Raw genomic sequence first — 12,417 nt, 5'->3', positions numbered from 1 at the left:
AGGAACACACGAGATTTCTGGCAACTGATGAAGTCAAAGCTAGGAACTGTCTGGGCTTGAGGAGAGAGAGAATCAGACAATGGTGCATTCACTTAATCGGGCTCTGCTGTCATATCTTAAACTTAAATTAGCTCTCTCACTAGTAGTTCTCAGAAACTCAATTGGATAAACAAGATTTGCTTTTTTTTTTTTGCCTCTGAGTTAAAATACATGCAACATACAATTACAAATTAAAAAAATCATATTTGAATCAATCAAAAATTTCCCCTCAAAACAGAGTTTGTGAGAAAACGTGTACAGATTAAATGGGAGATAATTTCAAATCTGAAAACTTTTATTGTTTCTTCAAGGACTTTGCAATGAAGCATTTTAGAAACTTGAGGAGAATGTAAGAAATATTTTTCGTTACATTGAAAACAGCTCAAAGCAAGATGTCGTAGCCTAACGAGGGAAGATTTTAATAAATTTTTCCCCTCTCTTATTTGTTTTTGTGGAGGAAAATTATTTCAGAAGTCAACATCTACTACATATCAAGTTTTTAATATATATTCTGAGAATAGAGAATGCTCAAATGCTACAGTCCTTAATTACAAAGACTAAATGATAAAATTAACAATGTAAAATGTATTGTGAAAAGTCAATTTTTGTTTGAGGAATTTTTAGAGCATATAAAAAATCCAATCTAATATATGCATGCATAATTTTTCTTATGTATCTGATATCTGTGGCTTAAATTTTCTTTTAGTTTTCTTTATCTTAAACAAACAGATTTTGTAAGCAAATACTGCTAAAAAATATCTACCAATCTTTAAAAATAGAAGCAGAACATTATAAAATGAGAACATCAGGAAGAGAAACTATACCCCTTTATACATTCAGAATAATAAATACTACTGTTTACCATATGAAAGAGTTTGTTTCTGTTTTTTTTTAGTGATTATCCTGTACTCAGATCAAATGTATTGCAATTTTGAACTTTGAATCGCAAATTAAAATTTTTATTTGATAAGAGAGAAAGTCACTACTTGACCTATAGATTAAGGAAGAAATCTGATCTCATCTACTTTTGGTCAACATTAGCATTTTTGTTGAGTAACTCCATACAAATCAAAACAATTTAAGTTATTGACTCCCTTTCCGTATCCATAAGCAGACGTCAGACTTATACTCCACGTGAATTGGGTTCCAACAGGTATGAAGAAGTCGAATTTGTGAGAGTTATGGCATTCATTTGTTTAATATAGTTTGAATAGCAAGATAACTGTATAACTTTTAAAATGGCAGGCATTTATAATGCTTTGCCAAGTTTGGGGTGGTGAGCAGTAGTCGATCTGAGTATTTGATTTCCTTTACTTATTTTTTTTTCATGTTTTCTTAGGGAAGTGCTAGTTGAGATTTGAAGAAGAGTTGTTATTCTGTTTAACTATATAAAAACATTAAAGTATTTTAGGGAATGTAAAAATACATGTGCTTCAGGTTAAAATAGTGAGACATCTTGGATATTTTAATAACATTTCCACTATAAAGTAGCAAAAGTAGACTTTTAAAAACTTTATTCATGAGGTTACATTTGCTGATTAAAGTAATTTGAACACTTTGGAAGGGCACTAACTTTCTAGTGGTAAGACATTTACTGTTTTCCATGCTACTATTAAAAGAAGTGTTTTTTTATTTATAGGTAGAGTACCATTATGATTATTTTTGTAACTGTTCAATTACAAAACAATTTTGTAATTGTTTTTAAAAATCAATGTTAATGTAAATTTATACAAATTAAATGAAATCAACAAATGCTAAAACTAAACTGTAGAATGACATTCTGCAATATAAAGTAAATATACATTCCACTAAAAGTATTTATATTAATAATACTTAAAGACTTTGTTGTACAATTCAGTTTGGATGTTTGAGATTAAAAATATCCCTTTAGTATCTGGAGACATTGAAACTGTTGCTATTTGCCAGGAGAGGGACCAGCAGAGCAGAACATGTTCTAGAGAGTACTTATTCCAAACATTCTTCAAACGCTAAGGATTCTGTATATTTTATTTCATAAGTCCTTTGTGACGTCTCTTTCTCACATTAAGATTACAAAGGTAATTTCCCTGGAAACCGAACCAAACCAAACCCCACCAAACTTCAAATTCACTTGCAGAGCACATTACGATTTAGACTTGCTTTTATTAGAATGGTGGGAATTTTCTAATGAAGGAAGTGAACTGAGGAACAAATTCAAGAAATTACAGCACCTACTTTGTTATACTGTGGTTGAATTTTTATTCTATTATAGTCCCAAGAGCTGTCAAATTACCTAAAGGGAACAATGAGTTTCTCAACAGAAAAAAAAAAAAAAAAAAAAAAAAGAAGAAGCAAAAAGAAATTACCCAGAGATGCGACAACTTACAAAACAATCTTTCCCGCTAGGCTTTGTGCAGTTTTAAATATAATTGAATGTTAATTCTATCAGACCTAGTTGATTTAAAAGCTAGGATGGATCAGTAGCTGATTTTTGGCATTCATTCATTTTTCCACTCTTTTGTTTGCTTGACATACAGCTTTTATACACTGGCTTTGCAGGAACCACTGGCGTGATCTCTGAACAATCTGTTGGAGGAGGAAGGGGCTCCTCCAACCAGCAGCCAGGGATTTAATTAAATACTGTGCATCCTATCTCAAACAGCTGAAGAAATAGCTGTTGGCGTAAAGGTACCAATGAACTTATGTTCTCTGGTGTTAATAGGGCAAGGAACCTTCTTGGTGGTTTAAAAAAAAAAAAAAAAAACCACAAAAAATCCTCCCAAATACCCCCAATCACGTGATTATTATTTTTTAAGTTAAGAAGAATCACATTGAAGCAACAGTCCCTTTCTGTGGAGCTAGACTCAGTATCATGTTGAAAGGGACATGCAGGTTGAAGAAATTATTTTGTTTATTAATTCAGGTTACATGTCCTGCCAGGCTGGCTGGAAGAGAAAGGAAAGAGAGGTGTAACTTTTAAGCACACACTGATTTGTTCTTATTACATAACAAAAGTCTATTTCTTTATCATGTTATCATTCAGTTAATAAAAATTAGCTACAATAACAGCATCAACTTAAAAACCCCTCAAAGTCCAGGGGATTTTCTTTCACAATGAACATGAATACTGTTCAGAAATACAAACAGTCAAAGGATAACTTTAGGTCTGAAAGAGAAACCTGGCAAGGGTAATTGAATAAGCCTGGGTCCCTTGACTGTGTCATGGTGAGGGCAGTCAACATGTCATAATTAGGTTTATTGAGGGCCATTCCAACAATCTGCTTCTATTCTGCCTGCCTTATTGTCCACAGCTAGGCAAATAGCCAAGGGACAAAAGGAATCAAGTGCTGACAAAACATGAAAGAGGAAAAAGATTTAGCTGCTTTTATCAAAGAAACTGAGAGGGACTTTGTGTAAATAAAATAAGTGACTGGCCATCCTGCATTTAGGCAATGCCGTTTTCATTAGAATTAATTCTTGACATATTGGAAGAGTTCCAAGGGAAGGATTTCTACTTCTGACAAGTTTAATTTGTAAATTAAAAACAGTTGGTTAAACATGAGCCTCCATCAACAAAACTTAACCAAAGCCATACACGGCAAAGGGCTAAGCAGGTGAAAAATAGAATCACTTTGAAAACAAAGTCTTCCCCCAAATTATGCAAATTCTTATTACTTCATAACAAATGTTTCCCATTGAAGCCTACAGCAGGATGTCTGCTCAGGGAGGTTTGTTTAGATCGCATTTTCTTCCCCTTTAAGCCTCTTTAGTTGACATAACACTTACGCTGTGCTTGGGCACCGTGCTGGTTCTTGGGAGAAGTGGCAGCAGGAACAGAACAGGTAGACTGACATTTTTAAAGAAGTCAAGCTAATACCGCTTTTGTAAGTCTACAAGTTTCAGGACGGCTTGTTCTGCTTTTTGCTTCATGGAAGGTGAGAGATTCTTGCGAGTGTGCTTTCGATTCCTAACTGGGGTAAACAGTGGAGGCTACTAGGCAGTGTTTCCTAAACTAAATAATCATCAGATCCCAGGTCAATGGTGTCTGCTTGAAGGGTTGCACGCAACGCCGGCTGCGTTGTTGGTTATGGCTTGGTGACACAGAGAAAGTGAAAACCTACAGGAGAGAGATTTCGCCAGCATCTGGACAAAGCTTTCTTTTAAGTCTAGAAAGCCCCTTCATAAAACAGCTATTTGTAAAGTTGCAATACCTTTCCTGTTGCATTTTTTCAGCTTGCAAATTAAGCTTCAGATAGGGGTTTTTTCACAGGGACCTGAATTGCAGAAGCTGCAAGTGAGAAGGTGTCTAGAAAAGAGAATGCTATCCTGAAAGATTTGTCCCTTGGGAATACAAATTTTACTTGGGTATCAAGTGCCCCATAGTTTCATTGAGAGTTACACAGGCAGTAAGAAACCTATTACTTGGGTAGCTTCAGTGACGAGCTGTTTAGATTTTAAAAATTCACACTGCTTTACTTCACCTGGCATCAAGGCATGTTAGAGACTTACACTGCTGTATTCCTTGGCACTTGAAATTAAAGTGAAAAAATTTTTTTTCTCATCTGAAGGAATCATTTAATTCCACCAGTTAGTGGCTATGAAAAACACTCTGAGAAGAGTAACGCCCTAGAGAAATGCAAGATATAATTGTTAATCACCAGCAGTACCATTATCGTCAGTATCAGTACCAACGCAATTGCTATGTTTGAATGGGGCTTATCAATGGTTGTATTTCTATGACTGTAGCATCCTGGGGAAGCATTGAAATATATATGGTCCGAACAGTTTTCTTGTGGCTCATTAAGCTGGATCTGCAGCATCTTGAAGTTTATTTCACTTGAGTATTTTGGTTAAAAAAACCCAAAGAAACAAAACCAACCCCACAGCACACTGGACTGCTGATCTAGCTCTGCACCAGATGTAACTGTGGACTTACGAAGGGTTTTTTGGTTAAAAGATTTTGCTTTTGGTCCCAGTTCAATGTCTAGCTAGCTGTGCAATGAAGGGAAACTCACTAGCCGTTCTGAGCTGGATTCCTCCAAAGCGGGGGTGACAATAACATGCTCCACTATCTCAAAGGATTGTTGTGATGTATTAGCGGCCCTGAACACATCTGAAGTTCTGAACAAGTATAAAGTATTATAATCTGCCCATTGCTTTTGTACTCAGTGAAATAAGATTTGGTAGCTGATTTGTCTTAATGCTTTCCTAGAGTACAGTTTAACAAGATTTAAGTGTGTCTTCCTGTGGGCAGTCCAGAATACCCTGAAATAATTCTGTATCCAGGACATATGGGACTTGGTTGCTGGAATAACATGGCTTTATTGCAGAGCAGCACATCGGTGCACATCTAGTGGAAAAGTGGTTTGGGAGAAACTGCTTTTAAGGGTTTGGATTTGTGCAAAATAGGTCTTTTGATTTCCACATTGTTCCAATGCCTGTTGGCTCATGTCACAAAATTGGAAGGCCCAGCAGGCCAGGAAGGAGGAAGGAGTTTCTCTGGAAGGAGTTGGAGATTTATGCAGATTGGCTGCCTCTCTGACATTTATTTGCTGCCCTTTTCTCACTCTGTTTTGGCAACTCTGAACCAGATGGACAAGCTCATGGAAAACAAGGCCAGTGAAGAGAAGATGCTTTTGATTTCTTCAAAGATAAGGGAGAACGCTTTCTTTCCCTCTTTCTTTTAACACAGCAGTGGCACTTTTTTTGTGCATGAATTCAAAACTGGCAAGTCACTTTTGGCAACTGACTGAAACATTTGAACAAGGACTTTCCTTGTTACGTCACTGAGAGTAACATAAACTCTGTTTACCAAGGCATCCACTGAAGAGAAATGTCCAGGCGCTGGTCCAAATATTATGTCTACCAGAAGCCAACCATCTACTTTGTAGCTGTGCACCAAGAATGTTGTCTGAGCTTTAGCTTAGATGATAATTCACCAGGACTGAAATCCTTCCCTAATCACCAACCTCTCGGAAAGGAGAATGATGCAGAGGGGAAGCATGGCTTACTGTTTCACTGGGCAATCATTTATGATTTGAGCTGTATTTTACCTTACAATGACCTCTGGTGCTGTGAGTGTATCATTCTATACTTGCAGCTACCACGGAGACCTTGAGCACTAAATGGTGATTTCTCTGGGAGAAATGGAAAACATGGCTTTGGTGAATAAAAAGATACACAAGACATGTTTTACTATTTTAGATTCAAACGACATTCTCTGTCCTGAAAGAGTTAGTGAAGGAGTAATTTAAGCACAAATGTTCATATCAAAAGTAATTATGTCCTGAGCACTGGGACATTTATTTTGAAAGTTCCATTTCTTTCCTGCATTTTAAAGTCATAATACTGTCCCTCTGTGTTACCCACGGTCCAAAATTTCAGACTGAAAATACTTTATCTCAGGCATGTTGCTGAGCCCCATGCTTGGAATTTTCAGTGTTGAAATATGGGATTAAAAATGGTGAATGAATTTGCTAATTAGGTGCAGCTTTTCATTCTTTCCTTTTTTTTTTTTTTTTTTTTTAAAAAAGGGAAGTATGTGGGGATGGGGATGTGCAGCTCCCGATTTTCGTCTTATTATTTATTGTACGTTGTCGCTGTCTGTAGACTTTTTCTTTTATTTGTTTACTCTTGTTTGTTTGAACTAATCACTACTTAAGGAAAAGTCCTCTCTGGGACGGCCCCCTCTTCCCGAAGCCTGTAGCCGAGGTGACCGTTCAGGCATAAAAACGTGCTTATCTGCAAATGAATGGTAGCTCTTTGCTTCATTAAAGCCCCTTTCTCTTTTGGCACTCGCATTGTGACCCTTTGATATTAATTCAAAGGGCAATTAAAGAATGCGGCCCATCTTTGAAGTAAGGCGTTCAGGGCAAGGGTAAGGATGAACCCGGGCCTCTGATGGACTGTGTGTATTCAACAGGCCTTTTCAAGACAGTGTGAAGTGAGTCAAAGAAAATGGGCAGGAGAAGGTCAAAGAGAAAAAAAGGGCTAAAGAAACAGTCTGTATTTGTTCGGAGTATTAGCCAAGCAAACTGCAAATAGCAACAAAATGAAACAGTTAATAGAGCAGCCAGACAGAGCCGTGTCAATCACTTAACTTGAACAGCATTAGGCTTGCGAAGCTCCCTCCACTGTGTTACCTAATTATCTTGGGAAAGGCAGTAACTGGAAGTAATGGTATTGTATTTCTTTCTGCTTACTGCCCAGAAAAAGGTGATAAATACTCACTGCTCCATAATTATGCAACATATATACATAAAGGAGTAGGAAGGGGTGGGAGGGAGCTGGATGGGGGCGGAGGCTGATTGAAGTGGCTGCTCCTGGTAAAAGGACCAAATATGGCACAAATATAGCATTTTCAAACATTAGCATGCTGGAGAATCACTTAACACGTTTCATCTGGAGCTGGCTGAAATATGCATGATTTCTCCTTTAACAACCCTTAAAGACAAACACGTTTAGCCATCCAAGAATGTTCTTTTCAGGAAAAAAAAAAAAAAATTAACCTGCAAAAGCTGTGCTCAAATAATATGACGGATTGGGCTAAGAGTCCCTGCTGCCTCCGTGGAAATTGAGTGAAGCCGGCACTCGGATCCTAGCTTTCCCCATCGTGCCCGGCTGTTGACACACCCTTGCAGGGAGGTGACCAGAAAATCCTCAACAGCGAGGGAAGGAGGAAGGACTGGGAGACTGATTGGAGGCAGGATGGGTTTTTATTCTTGCAGTTATTACGGATATCTTTGGATTCCACTTTTATCGGTCATTATAAAAAACAAAAGAACAGTGTCAACCACACGCTTCTTTGAACGCTGAGCAAGCTGATTTTACAAAGATTTCTAACTCTCTCAGGGGTGTATGGGTAAGAGAGGAGGAAACCCCAAGCGCCCGTTGGAATGTCTGCAGATAGGTCGAACTTGTCTCTGAATTGCAAAACCTGGCCGCCTTGTAAAGGGCCCCTGAGGACTCTGTATAGATCTTTGCAACATGGGCTGTTGCACATTGTTGTTTGATGTTGGGCTTGTGCATAATGGGTTTTGTTTGGAGGAACAGTATAGATGTGAAGGATCTGTTAGGCAGCTTTTGGACATACTGTTCCAGAGTGTATCTATTAATTTAAAAGTTTTTGCCTTTGTAAAAAGTCCATTATTGAACTAAGTACTCAATTGCTCTGCATTTGAACACACCAATCATGCACTGGCACTTGAAAACTTCCTTCTTTAAAGAAAAAAACAAACCTGATTTGAGGGTCACCCAGGGTGAATTGTATACAAAGCTAGGAAAACAAATTATATGGTTAATTTTTGAACATATAAATTGCTTCAGCTATTTAGTAGAGCCAACCCATAAATTCTCTCCTGTCCTGTTTAATGCTACATATGACAGAACAATGTTTGAGGGACTAGGAGGCATTTCCACTTGGAAACAAAGTTAGCAGAGAGTAGTATCTGCTCAAGGAACTGGAATTCAGTGCAACTTACAAATTTCCTTAGGGGTCCTGGGAGAAAAGTACCACAAAATACCCTAAATAATAATAAAAACATAGTTAAATAGTAATTGTCAAATAAGGGAAAACTCAGGGAATAGAAATAGAATAATCTAGGACATTTTCATCAATAATAACTATGGAAACTTTTCCACTTTTAGAAAGAGGACTTTTTTTCAGACTCATTTTGAAAACTTGTTTTATTTTAAAATGCAGAGCTCATTTTTATGTTATTTTTCAGGATGACTAAAAACCATAGTATCTGGAAATATTAGGAAATGTCCATGGTCTTAGAATACTGAAACATTGACATAACTCTGATCAAAATCAGCTCGAGGTGGACAGAATTCAAGACTGGGTGCATTTTCGTTATTCTTTGTGTTTTTCCTAATCCTGGGTGATTTGCAAATTTCCACCAACTTTTACCTTTTTAGCCTCCCCCCCCCACAAACCCCTGATTTTTGTTGCCAGAAATGAAGGCTGCAGAACAGTGGAGGGGAAGAACAATTTGGATTCCTTTTTGTCTCCTGTGTTAACTTTGCCCCCCTTCCTGAACTCAGAATGGTTTGTGTGCAATCTCTAGGTGAGACTGGTTCTGAAGTCAAGATACAGTTTATCATTTGCTCTGCCTGTACCTTGGAGAATTTGAATCCAAATGGCTGAATCTAGAGCAGTGTTACAGTTATTACACTTGTAGCTCCTGCTATATTCAGGTTCAATGCCATATCCTTTCATAGGTTTACAATGCAAAGGACCCCATTCTGTCATCCCCTCAGCTGTTTCTTAGAGGTACACAAAGAATGCCTGGAATCTGTATGATCTTTGGGATCTTGTGGTTTTAGTGATTCCCCCAAATCAGAATGTATCCTTGGATCAACAATCAGTCCTTCAAGGGCCAGACAGATTACAAGAAAGCAACAATATAATGTACTTTCTATTTTCTATCTAAGGACGCAGGAGTAACACAGCTTGTAAAGGCAGAGCTGGGCTTGGAATCCAGGTTTGTTGGATTCCAGAACATGCACTTGTAACTGCCACACTTTGTAACTGGCTAGTGGCTTCTGGGAAGGCAAGTAACATTAAGAAAGTATTGAGAAGGGGGTCTGTTCTCAGGGACTGTGCCAGGCAACTCTGCAGCTAGTAGGTCTATGAAATGGGGCCAATAATAGTATTTGCCTTATAAAATTGTGATAAATATTATATGAGAGAATACACAGGGGCACAAGTGCCCCTCAATAAACATCAAGTATTGTCTTTGTTAATCTTATTTGTGGGGCGTGGCTCAGAGGTGGATTTCCCAGGAAGGTGATAAAGCTTCAACTTTAGGACTTTTGCATGCATGAACCCTTGGGAGTTTGCTGGGTGCTGTAGAGTGTTCTAGGTGGGCGGAGGAAATCAGGATGTGTTTCCGTGTATGAATTCCTACTAAATTGCCTTGGGAGATAAACACAAAAGGTAGCTCCAGTGACTTACTGTACTTTTCCCCCATTCTAAACAAATATTCACTTTGTACCTGGCTTTTGTAATTGTAAATTTATATTCTTTTTAGGAAGGTCCCCCCAAACCTGGACCAGCTACTGGCTGCTGCCACACTATTGGCTTGGCTCTGCTTTAAAACCCTTGGAGAGATACCCTCTCCAGGCACTGGTGAGCCAGGTTCTGGCGTGAGGTAGGAGATGGTTGCTTTACTGATTGGTTAGTTAAGAGTTTGATTCATTCATAGGCATTAACTGAGAATTCTATCTGTTCCTTCAGATTCTATGTGCATGAACTAGAGAAGTCAAAACCACCGTCCTATTCTGGTACTGTTTGAAATCTGGTTTGCTTAACGTTGTAATTGCCAGTATCCTGAGAGGGTTGGAGGAAAAATCTTCCTCCAAGTATTAAGAATCCACAGGAGGCTAACTTAGAATAACTGGGAAAGTATACAACGTAGGGAATTATAATTCATTTTAAAACAAGGGTGACAGATCCTGTATGAATAAGGAGAGACCAGCACTCGCTCAGAAACCAATTCAGACTCTTTTGTGAGAAACATACAACAACCAACAAATCAGCTACACTCATCAAATGCCTACTATATGCTAAGTTACTGGAGGGAATAATGATTAATAAGATGCCCTCGTCTCTTCACGAGCCTATAGCCCGGAAGGGAAGACAGTCACATGAGCAGATCATGCCAATCTAAGAAGTCGAAGTGCTTTTAAAGTCCAGGGCACTGAAGAAATGCAGGGAAATTCGTGTGGCCATCATCCATCTCCAGGTTCAGAGGTGCTTCCTGGAGGAGATCTCAGAGCTAAGTGTTAGAGGATGACTAGGAGTTGATCAGCACAAGAAGGGCTAGAGGTTGGGGCTTCCCTGGTGGCACAGTGGTTGAGAATCCGCCTGCCGATGCAGGGGACACGGGTTCGTGCCCCGGTCCGGGAGGATCCCACATGCCGCGGAGCGGCTGGGCCCGTGAGCCATGGCCGCTGAGCCTGCGCGTCCGGAGCCTGTGCTCCGCAACGGGAGAGGCCGCAACAGTGAGAGGCCCGCGTACCGCCAAAAAAAAAAAAAAGGGCTAGAGGAAAGGCATTACGGGTGGAGGGAAGCAGAGGCATGGAACAATCAAACACATGTTGTGTGTGGGGATTGGCAAGCAGCTGAGGACAACCAGGGATCCTGTCACCTCAGTCTTTTTTTTTTTTTTTTGCGGTACGCGGGCCTCTCACTGTTATGGCCTCTCCCGTTGCGGAGCACAGGCTCCGGACGCGCAGGCTCAGCGGCCATGGCTCACGGGCGCAGCCGCTCCGCGGCACGTGGGATCCTCCCGGACTGGGGCACGAACCCGTGTCCCCTGCATCGGCAGGCGGACTCTCAACCACTGCGCCACCAGGGAAGCCCCTATAATACAGTATTATTAACTATAATCACTGTGCTGTACAACAGATCTCTAGAACTTATTTTTCTTATAAATGGAAGTTTGTACCCTTTGACCAATATCTCCTCCCCCCCACCCCCCGCCACCTCTACAGCTCCTGGTAACTACCATTTGGGTCTCTGTTTGTATGAGTTTGGCATTTTTAGATTCCACATATAAGGGAGATTATACAGTATTTGCTTTCTCTATCTCACTTATTTCACTCAGCATAATCCTTTCAAACCTCCATCCATGTCAAAATAGGTCTCTTTAATACGTATTAAGTAACTGTTGTTTGAAAAGAAATTGGATTCCATACACTTGAGTTCTTTTTTTTAAATGGGACAAGATGTTCTCCCACTATGAGTGACCGTTTTGCAGGAGCATTTGGGGGAAGAACAGAGCCTGATACACGGAAGTGGGAAGCTCTCGGGAATGTAACAACCTAACTCTAACTCTTCCTTTATGCTGTGTTCAAGGAGGTGATCTGAGCATGGAGTTACAGACTCTTACTATTTTTTTCTAGATTCCTTCATTTTGTGACTTCAATTTATATCTTGAAATTATCACATAGTAAAATAGACTTAATTTTTGTTTATTGTATTGAGGTGAAGTTCACACGAACCACTTTAAAGTGAACAATTCAGTGGCATGTAGTACATTCTCAATGTAATGCAACCACCAGCTCTACCTAGTTCTAAGGTATTTAGAACTATTTCATTACCCTGAAAGGAAACCCTGTACCCATTAAGCAACCACCAATCTGTGTTCTGTCTCTATAGATTTAAATATTCTGGTTATTTCCTGTAAATAGAATCATACAATATGTGACCTTTTCTGTTTGTCTCTGTCACTTAGCATAATGTTTTAGAGGTTCATTTGCGTTGTAACATGTATCAGAACTTCATTCCTTTTTATGACTGGATAATACTCCATTGTATACCCACCGTTTGTTTATCTGTTCATCCACTGGTAGACCTTTGGGCTGTTTCCACCTTTTGGCTCTTACGAATAG

The 12,417-nt window shown here is 39.2% G+C and overlaps 1 protein-coding gene across 2 annotated transcripts in view; it reads left to right on the top strand.

Annotated features, from left to right (window-relative positions):
• Positions 1–12,417, top strand: part of PAX3 (paired box 3) — a 92,797-nt gene that overhangs the window by 21,135 nt on the left and 59,245 nt on the right. The window lies entirely within an intron of this gene.

The sequence above is a fragment of the Kogia breviceps genome, chromosome 2 (assembly GCF_026419965.1).
Source record: "Kogia breviceps isolate mKogBre1 chromosome 2, mKogBre1 haplotype 1, whole genome shotgun sequence".
In the NCBI taxonomy this organism is placed as follows: domain Eukaryota; kingdom Metazoa; phylum Chordata; class Mammalia; order Artiodactyla; family Physeteridae; genus Kogia; species Kogia breviceps.
This window is presented reverse-complemented; position numbering and strand designations above follow the sequence as displayed.